Here is a 10,432-nt window from a genome sequence, read left to right as displayed (position 1 = left end):
GTCACCGAACAGTCACACCTCTTTAAATTTATTAGCGCTGCAGCAAATCTGGGGCATCCATCTCACTCAATAGCAAATACTTTTCATCAGCTGAAAAAAAAAAAAAAAAAAAACGTGGGCTCAAATTAACTCAGCCCCTTGCAGCAAATTATTCTTTAGACACCTTTCCTCTTCTCTTTCATTGGAAATAAATGACTGAAACTCAAATAAGTTACCAATTAACAATGCATAAAAATCTAAAACAAGCACTTAGGAGACTTTTCACTTACGACGTGTCTCCCGGTAAACAGCATCGCTCTTTTTCTCAAAAAGGATTTCAGATTTATTCAGGATGTAAGCCAAACTACAAAGATAGTTTTAGTTTCCAAGGGAAAAAAATCGAATATACTACAGATGCTCAGCAAGCAACTCTATGGAACTCCAAGTTATTCCATGAATTATGTGATTTGGCCACTTAGTAACTCAATCACACCATGACAAAGTTTATCATAACATTACTAAACTGAGAAACACAATAACCATGGAATGATTCCACTACTAGCGAGTATCCGAAACGAACGGCACTTTTATATTTCCCCGAACACGGACCACACAAAATGCTACTGAAAAAGTCCCAAGAACAGCAACTTGCACCGTCTCTGAAGATCATTTTAAATTAAACGTTACTTTAAGGCTTTGACAGTAAACAGCACTCTACTATAATTACTGTGAGTTCGGCTCACAATTGTGTTTTCCTTTTTCATCAGCCGATTTTTACATTTTTTAAAATACTACAGCATTGTCACGATACAAACTGATGTAGGAATTATTTTCATCAAGTGATGTACAACGAAAGAAGGAATGTTACCCAAGCTCATACATGTACATCTACTGTCATGTGATCAGGTATCTGTTTAGTCAAGAAAATCATGCGTCTGTTTTTCTGCAGTTTCACCAGTTTTTCCTTTTTAGTCAAGAAAATATTCCACAATAAATGCTGTAATAAGTTGGGGGGGGGAACGACTTTAAACACCCACACCTCACAAATAACGCTACCATCTTGGGATAACAACAATTACAACTTGCTCAGCTTTTCTCCTCGGGCCTTCGCAAAAAAATGACGACCTGCGTGATCAAAGTAGAACCCTCACGATAAACAAATGCACTTCAAATACAAAAATACTATTCAACATTCATTATTTTTAATAAACTTATTACTGAACTGCCAAAGCAAAGTGGAATATCTTAAAAGCCGTATTTTCCGTGGTCTCAACTATCGGGTCTTCCATTAACTGTCAAAGACATCGACTTTGGTTACAAACTTAAAAAAATATATACCATTCCACTACAATATTTACGTAGTACAGCAACAGACCATATCCATTTATTACTTGCTAATAAAGTTATCTTCTATGTCTAAGCATAACTCTCTGTACAATTCCAAGTCACACTACCCAAACTTGACCATAAAACCAGCTAATACAACATGTAATAATAATAAAAATAATAATAAAAAAACTCTATTAAACCATTTATTTTGACAGACATCATACTATCTGTTCTTTGATTGGTGAAAAAACGATGTTTAGCCCGCCTTTTACTTCTTGGCTGACGTCACTTAGCTTTCTGGCATTGGCTTTCAAGTATTTTCAAACGTTTGAATGGATAAGGCGGTTTTTTTTACATAGTTTCAGGAAGCAGTTTTGCTTTATCAATTTGTTTAAGAAATAAAGTGGATCGGTGTGGAGGGGGAGAGAAGAAACGGGGACTGGGGTTTAGTGGGATTTTAATTGATCTGCAGTGCAAGTAACACTAAACGGTATGTATTTCTACATGTAAATATACTTGTTTAGCTTGGAACGTGTCATGGACTTCTCTTGCTGTAGCTTGAAGTTAGAGGTTGAGATTGCTTGTGGAATTGAACCAGGCCTTATGTACCCGTGCTTTTGTATATAGTATAAGAATATGAAAATAGCTGAAAACATACTCAAGACCGTGAGTGGTAACGTCCAGAGCAGTCTGTAGAAGTATAAAATGAACTGCGCTGCGTTTTAATGTAACCATTTAATACGGGCTTTGTTTGAGATCGGTAGATTCAAACCACGATAAGTGAGGCATTTTTGTCTCTAACCAATGAACGATCTTTTGTTTTGTTATGTTATGTGTTTGGTGGGGGTTTTGATAAGTAACCCCACAAGTTACTTTTTGCATTTGGTTATGTCCGCTGAGTTTAAAGGGAGTGAATGACCAGCATGTTTTCTTTCCTAATTACTTATTGATGTGTTTAAAAAATAACTTGCCGTGGATACTTTTAGTTTAGGACCACATCTTGTTGTGCATATTGTTTTTATTAAGGTTGACTATATTTCTATTTTTAAGTGACATAAGCCTCTTCATGGTTGGTAATGCAGGGTTGCAAACTACGAAGCCCAATGGTGACGTAATGCTTGTCATGACCACAGTTTACAACATATTATTTTAATGGGACTATAACCTTGTACTTGTACAAATAAAGTAGATAGTGTGCTGTGCACTGCTGCTATCAAACACTGATGAGCTACTTCATTAACGTGGTTATGAAGAATTACCACTTGCAAAGATATTAAAGTATCTAACATTTCTGACGCGATTGTACGTCAAAATAATTAAATGTATAAACATGTTTAAAATAAGTTGATTTAACACAGTTTTCTTGAGTGATTATAGTCTTTATGTGGTTATAGCGTGGGTGTGAGTTGTGTAACGTATGTCCAGGAGTTTTGCATAATATTGCAGATTGATGATTTTTACTTCACTTGGTTACAAACTTTTGAAAGTCTAAATAAGCAAACTAATGTTATGACAGGTCAGCGCTGATGAATGTTGGCTTTGCATCTGCATGTTTAACGTCCGCTTCTGTTGGTTGATAGTGGTAAAGACTTTTCACGCTGTGTAACTTTGACAGAAGTTTGTTTATTTTATTTATCAATCAATAACTGATCAATACTGTGTGTTTGTTTATTTAAACTATACCACAGTAGCCTACTGATACAAGGTTATCCTGGTTTTCCACCTGAGAAATTAAGACAAGACTTACAGTTTCAGAGCAGTCCTTGGTCAATTGTGATTGTTCTTAACACATACTTGTCTTGCTTTGGCTCATTAGCAGCAGTACAAAGAACTGCCTGCTCACACCCTTGTTCTCCCCTCCCTTCCCTGTTTATTACCTTAAGACAATCCCAGAGTTAATAAATATTACCTGTGGCAGGCACCATTTGTAAAACTACAATCCACTCTGCTGCAGGCCCCATGAAGGCTCAGTGTCTCTCCAGTAAGTATTTTACAACTGTAAATGCCTATTTATGTTGAATTGTATTAGACACTTTACAACTGTATATGTTTATGTTGAATTTCAAGCCTGTACTCTAATCTGCTTACACTATCAGACTATTTACCCCACTCATAGGACCAAAAAACTGGGACTGGATTAGTTCTGCTTCGCTCCCCTCCCTGCCCCCTTATCCCACCCGCACCCACTGTGTCTACATTTATAGCCACTAGGCCACACCCCTACTTCCTCTCCAACCTACACAACTTCCTCTCCAACCCCCCCACCACTTTACTGTTTAACCACTACTATTCCTCTTAAGCACATTGACCCCACCCATTGATGACATATAACATGTCTATAAATAATTATAAACTCCTTCCTCTTATCTTACCACTCTTAATTCTGCCATACTTTCTTACTAGCTATGAAAATCTCACATTCGTAGGTTTCTCTTATCCAAAATGCCAAACCAAGACCCCCCTACCTCCACTGACTGCGGAACTTGCCCACTACTGCACTACCCCAAAAATGATAAATTCCAACCGCTTGCTTCTAAAAAAAACACTCCAATCAACACCAAAATCCAAATATGAACTAAAACTACTATTCAAAGTTATTAGACTACTAGCGTATCTAAGAAAAAACATAACCAAAGATGGGGGCATCCATCCTAATCCAGGCCCAACCTTAACTCAAAATCCTACCAGCCCACCACTCTCCCACCGACTGGTCAACTCCCTCCTAATATGCCACTTAAACATTAGAAGCCTAAACAATAAGATACATAGCCTGCATGCTGTACTAGCCACATACCTCCCCAACATAATGTGTCTATCTGAAACATGGCTCCGGCCATCAACCAAAGACAATGAGATCCTGGTTACAATATACTCAGGGCAGATAGAGTAAAGAAAAGAGGAGGTGGAATAGCCGTCTTATATAATAGCACACTTAACATCATAACTAACCCTATACAACCACCCCAGGTCTCTAACGCTGAAATACTAGCTCTAAAAATTCTACTAAATAATCATAAGGGCATTAACCTAATTGTCACCTATATTCCCCCTGGGAACAATGTAGAAACACTAGAGGTCATTCTACATTGGATAGCCAACAACTACCCTCAAGAAACCATTGTCCTGGGCGATGTTAATATTGACTGGAACCAATACACAGCACAGTCCAACCCCATCCCTGTTAACTTACATGGATTCTCTCAGATAATATCATCTACCACATGTACAGGTAACAATAACCAAAAAGAGAGTATACTAGACTGGATACTCACCAACAGTCATCCCCAGAACTATATGTCTGGAACTCTCCCTAATGATCTTAGTGATCACCTGCTCACATACATCATGAAAGACAAAATTAATTGTACAAGCTTACCTATTTATAGGTCTATCAGATCCAAGAAAAACTTTGACCCAACTAAATTTCAACTTTAACTCAAATCATGTAACTGGACAAAACTAAAGTTCCTTCCCCTTGATGAGGCAGTGTCATCATTTAACAATTCATTCCTTACTATACTTGACTCGCATACCCCTAAATGCTCAATAAGAATTAAAACTCAACTAGCACCCTGGCTAACAGACACCAAAACCAAAATAACAACTAGAGACAGTGTGTGGGATAAATGGGGAACTACTAAACTACCCCTAGATCGTATCAAATTCCAACAACTTAGAAATGAGACTAAAAAAGCCATCATACTGGATAAGAAAAATTACTTCTACAATCTGCAACATAAACATCAGAATAACCCTCAAAGTACTGGGCAGGCATAAATAAACTTCTCCAACCAGGCAAATCCACTACTCCGACCCCAGGAACATTATCTGACAAGAGCCAAGAAGATATAGCCAATTCATTCAATACTTTCTTCACAGAAACCATCCAGTCATTAGCTAACCAACTTTCTCCTCCCCACACTTCTATAAACACTATATCCGACTCGCCACTCTCTCTTTAACTTCCAGCCAGTGTCCACATCCTTTATCAGATCCCTTTTGAAAAAACTGAAGCCAACCACCCTTTCAGCCGATCTTCTGCCGGCTGAATACCTGCAAATTGCTGCAGATGTCGTAGCCTACCCTATCTCAATCCTAATTAACAGAACCATAACCGAGGCCTCAATCCCCTCAATTTGGAAAATATCCTATGTTATTCCACTCCACAAAGGAGGTTCATCCACAGAACTATCCAACTATAGACCTATAGCCATACTATCACCACTTGCCAAAATTATGGAAAAGTGCATGCACAACCAACTAATGCTCTATCTAACCCAAAATAAACTACTCTCAGACTCTCAACATGGATTCAGACCCCATCATAGTACAACCACTGCCCTCCTCTCTTTTTACTGAAAACATTAATCTTAACCGGAATAATAAAAAAATATCCTCCGCTCTCTTCCTGGACCTTCGATATGGTAAACCATCAGTTACTTTTATATACTTTAAAAACCCTGTATCTAGATACTCCAGCCCTTGACTGGTTTCAAGCTTGCCTCACTGGGAGACAATAAGCAGTAATGTGGCAAAACAAGCTCTCCTGCCTACTACCAAATACCATAGGAGTTCCTCAAGGTTCCATATTAGGACCTCTCCTATTTTCAGTCTTCATAAACAACATCCAAACAGTCATCCCTGAAGCCACCTGCATTCAATATGCAGATGACTCGACTATAATATGTTCCAATGCCTCTCTTGCAAATCTACTAACTACCACCCAACATAGCTTCACCAAAGTTGAAAACTGGCTTGCCAACCATCTCCTGATCTTAAATCCAAACAAAACCAAGTTACTTCTCTTCTACCCAACCAGTAGATCTCCGACTGAAAACTTCACTATAAAATCCAATAATGGGACCATCATCTCCCCAGACACCTATACAAAGCTATTAGGAGTAAACATTGACAATAAACTCAGATTTGATATACATATCAACCAAGCCATTAAGTCAGTCAACAAGAAACTTGGGACCCTATATAGAATTAAAGCCTTCTTTACCCCGAATGCCAGGGCAGCCACAGCCTGTTCACACCTTCTCTCTACCCTACTATATGCCTCTCCTGTCCTCACTCACCTGAACAAATCTGATCTGGCCAAGCTGTCATCCTGCTATAATCACATTGCCAGGTTCGTTACAGGCCTACCCTACAGAACACACCACTGTACTAACCTGAAAAAGCTTGGATGGATAGAATTCCCACACCTTCTTCATCAGTCCCAACTCAGAGGCCTTCAAAATCCTTAAACAACCTGAGAATACCCCAGCACTAAAAAACTTAATGACTCCCTACTCCAATCTAAGCTGCCTTCGCTCAGCAAACAGACTCCTTGTCCAAACAACTAAATCTCTCAACCTAGGTGGTGACGTGCTGTTTGCCAACACCACTGGTAAAATATGGAACTCTCTCCCAAATAACATCCCGCTTGCAACTTCTCTAAGTCAATTCAAAAATAGTCTAAAACTCCACTTCAAGTCACACTGGCTATGTCCTTGCTCAAACCCAGACTAGCACTGAGCCATTAACTAAAACATAAACAACTAGCTAAGATGATAAGTACTTTGTATACTGTGATAAAGAAATATGTATCCTGTCTAACTCTGTCATTATACTGCCTACCGTCCTTGCTAATATGTTATTAATGTTACATTTGTAGTAATCTCAGAAATAGTAATGGCAGTCTTGTACTTGTATGTAAATAGCCTATGTTTTTGTTAAGTTCTTTCAGCTCATTTACTGTACCTAATTATCAATGTAACTCTGTTGGAGCTTTTCTCCCCGGGCCTCCGCTGAAAAAGGACATGTATCCAGTCGGACCTTCCCGGTTAACAAATGTAAAATAAATAAATTTTGATACCTGGTTAAGTGCATTGGTTGACTGACCCTTGTCAGCCACAATGCGAATACCATAGGGCAAGACACATACAACAAACTTCTAAGTGCCAGAGCCATGGGCTCAAGCTTAATGCCAAGAAATGTCAGTTTGTGTTGAGTCGTGGAAAGAAGGGCGTAAGTTGTATATTGTCTCCTGAATCTGACTTCTTCGAATCAGTCTTCAGAGCTGTGGACGAGGGTAAGGCAGTCCACACAGCATATCTGGACCTCGCCAAGGCCTTTGACACCATCCCCCACTCTGCAATCATAGATAAACTTACTAAGCTGAGCATAAATCCCTATGTCACTCGATGGGTTGCCAACTGGCTTTACTGACAGAACCCAGACTGTAAAAGTAGCAGACTCCAAATCCAGCTCCAGACAAGTGGAGTATCGCAGGGTTTAGTCCTGGACCACTCTTGTTTGGCATCTACTTCTCTGAAGTACAGGCCAACACTAAGGGACTCTGGCTAACAAAGTTTGCAGATGACTGCAAACTGGGAGCCGTTATTGAATCCCCAAATGATGTGGATATTCTACAAAAGGGCCTTACAGAAACAGATGCCTGGTGCCAGAGCCATGGGTTCAAGCTTAATGCCAAGAAATGTATAGTTATCCCCTTTGGAAAAAAACATGTACCCATGAATTACCACATAGGTGGCAGGACACTAAACATCGAAAGTGTGATGAGAGACTTAGGGACACAGGTGGACAGTGGTCTCACTTTCGATAACCGCATTGCCACAACAGTCAGGAAATCCTTCTATGTGGCACACCTCATCACTAAGGGCTTTTCATCCAGAAAAAAGGAGGTCATTGTCCCACTGTACTCATCCCACATTAGATCCATTATAGAGTATAATACCCCGTTTGGTATGTACCTCACAAGACATCTGCAACAGCTTGAAAGGCCACAGAAATACCTCACTAAAAGAATCACAGGCTTAAAGCAGATGCCATATACTGACAGTCTAAAAAAAACTCCAGCTATACTCCTGTGGCATATCATCTACTCAGTGGCGATCTCTGCTTAACATACAAGGCCATGTCAAACCCTGAGCTGTTGGACATGCTCCACTTAAAGAAATCCCAATCCCTCAGAGCCACACGCTCCAGGGATCTAAACCTTGCCATCACAATGAACAAAACATGCTGGAGGGATAGGTTCCTGACCCAGAGACTTCCCATACTCTGGAATAGACTGCCCATACATATCAAGCAGAGCGCCTCTTTGGCCCTCTTCAAAAGAAACCTTGATGATTGGATGGGAGATAGTAAATTCATCCCGGGGATCATGTCAGCCGCCCTGCTGGACAGGGGCCTGGAGAAGTAAATATTGTGGGAAGAAATATCCAGGGAATTGTTATGGATAGGCGTGCATAGGCCGTAGGGCCGATTGCCTAGTACCAACCTATGAACCTATATATGCATTAAAGTTTATATACCGGTGAAAATATATAGATTTTTTTGTGTTTAAATACATTTTCTTTTTCATAATTGGACTAAACCTGAAATGCGTCCATGTGGATCTATGCTCTACCCAGTTTAACATATTTAAATGGGCAAAGATAAATAGTTTGGGGATGTGTACTGAATTATTCAAGCGGGACGATTGTTTTCATCCGGTTTAGTGCCGATGTTGACACTTACACTGACATGTAGTGTTTTTTCTACCTATGATGCTCAGTTTTGTGTATATGTGGCTGGGAATAGTGACTTGGGAGACTGGAGTGGGATGTAGAGAACCTGTTTTGTTGCCGGTTGTGAAATTGCTCCGTTTGTAAAGTTTCGTAGGAAGGATCATAGTTATACATTACTGATTTAGCTGTCACTTTGTGTTAGGAGTCATGTGGAAAGAAGGGCGTAAGTTGCATCTTCAGAAGCATTTCTCTCGGTGGTGTGTATAGCTGGGAAATTGTATTTGATTCGGGTTGGAAGGCTTTTATGATGGGATGATTACACTTTTACACTAGTAAGTGGAGCTGGAAACATGTTTTGTATAATGTAGTGAGAACATATTGCGTTGTTTTTCATTGGATGTGCATAGGTTCATAGGAGTGTACTAGGCTAATGGCCCTGGAGCCTTTACAAGCCTAGCCCAAAGGATTCCCAGGCAACATCCCGCCCAACGTTATTTCCCAGTGCCTCTGTCCAACAGGGCCATTGAAATGATCCCCGGGGTGAATTTTCTTTCTCCCATCCACTCGTCAATATTTTTCTTGAAGAGGGCCAGTGAGGTGCTCTGCTTTATGTATAAGGGAAGCCTATTCCAGAGAATGGGCAGTCTCTGGGTTAGGAACCTGTCCCTCCAGCAAGTTCTGTTGATTGTGGTAATGAGGTTGAGGTCTCTGGAGTGTGTGGCATGGAGGGATTGGGATTTCTTTAGATGTAGCATATCTAACAGCGCTGGGTCTGACGTGGCTTTGTAAGTCAAGCAGAGATCACCTCTATATAGGTGATATGATGCAGGGAAAAGGTGGTGTTTTTAGTCTTTCTGCATAGGGCAAGTATTTAAGGCCTAGGATCCTCTTAGTGAGTTATTTTTGTGGTGTTTCCAGTTGTTGCATATATCTAGTGAGATACATGCTGAATGGGGCATTGCATTCGATAATTGGTCTAATGAGGGAAGAGTAAAGAGAGACAATTACTTCTTTCTTCTGGATGCAAAACCCTTTGAAGTGAGATGTACCACATAGAAGATTTTCTGACCACAGTGGCAATGTGATTATCAAAGGAGAGGTTGCTATCCACTTGTGTTCCCAGATCTCTTACGACACCTTCGGTGTTCAGTGGACTACCATTGATGCGATAGTTCATGAGTACTGCATTTTTCCCAAAGGGATTGACTATGCATTTTTTTTTTTTTTTTTTAGCATTGTGCTTAAGGCCGTGGTTCTGACACCAGGCATTGGTCTCGGTGAGGTCTTTTTGTAGAATGTCAACATCATTTGAAGTGCTAATAATGACTCCCAGTTTGCTATTGTCAGTGAACTTGGTCAGCCAGAGTCCCTTGGTTTTGACATGGACTTCAAAAAAGTAGATGCTAAACAGGAGAGGACCCAGGACTGGTACCTGTGGGACTCCACTCGTAACTGGTCTGTTGTCTGACTTAGAACCCACACTGTGAAAGTAGTGGACTCCATCAGTAATCCAGTTTGCAATCCACCTTGTGACAGCGAAATTTAAGTGCATTAACCCACCACCGAGTTTGCGCATGAATGGGCGTGCCTGGAGTGATTGACAC

The 10,432-nt window shown here is 40.2% G+C and overlaps 1 protein-coding gene across 1 annotated transcript in view; it reads left to right on the top strand.

The window, feature by feature from the left end:
- The first annotated feature begins 1,630 nt into the window (after window positions 1-1,630).
- Window positions 1,631-10,432, top strand: part of LOC122810517 (inner centromere protein-like) — a 1,067,288-nt gene continuing 1,058,486 nt past the window's right edge. Inside the window, exon 1 of the mRNA XM_044082099.1 lies at window positions 1,631-1,798. The gene's annotated coding sequence lies outside the window, so the exon portion shown is untranslated. The remainder of the gene's footprint in view (window positions 1,799-10,432) is intronic.

Source organism: Protopterus annectens, chromosome 9.part0 (genome assembly GCF_019279795.1).
Source record: "Protopterus annectens isolate FY-2018-M chromosome 9.part0, PAN1.0, whole genome shotgun sequence".
Lineage (NCBI taxonomy): Eukaryota > Metazoa > Chordata > Ceratodontiformes > Protopteridae > Protopterus > Protopterus annectens.
This window is presented reverse-complemented; position numbering and strand designations above follow the sequence as displayed.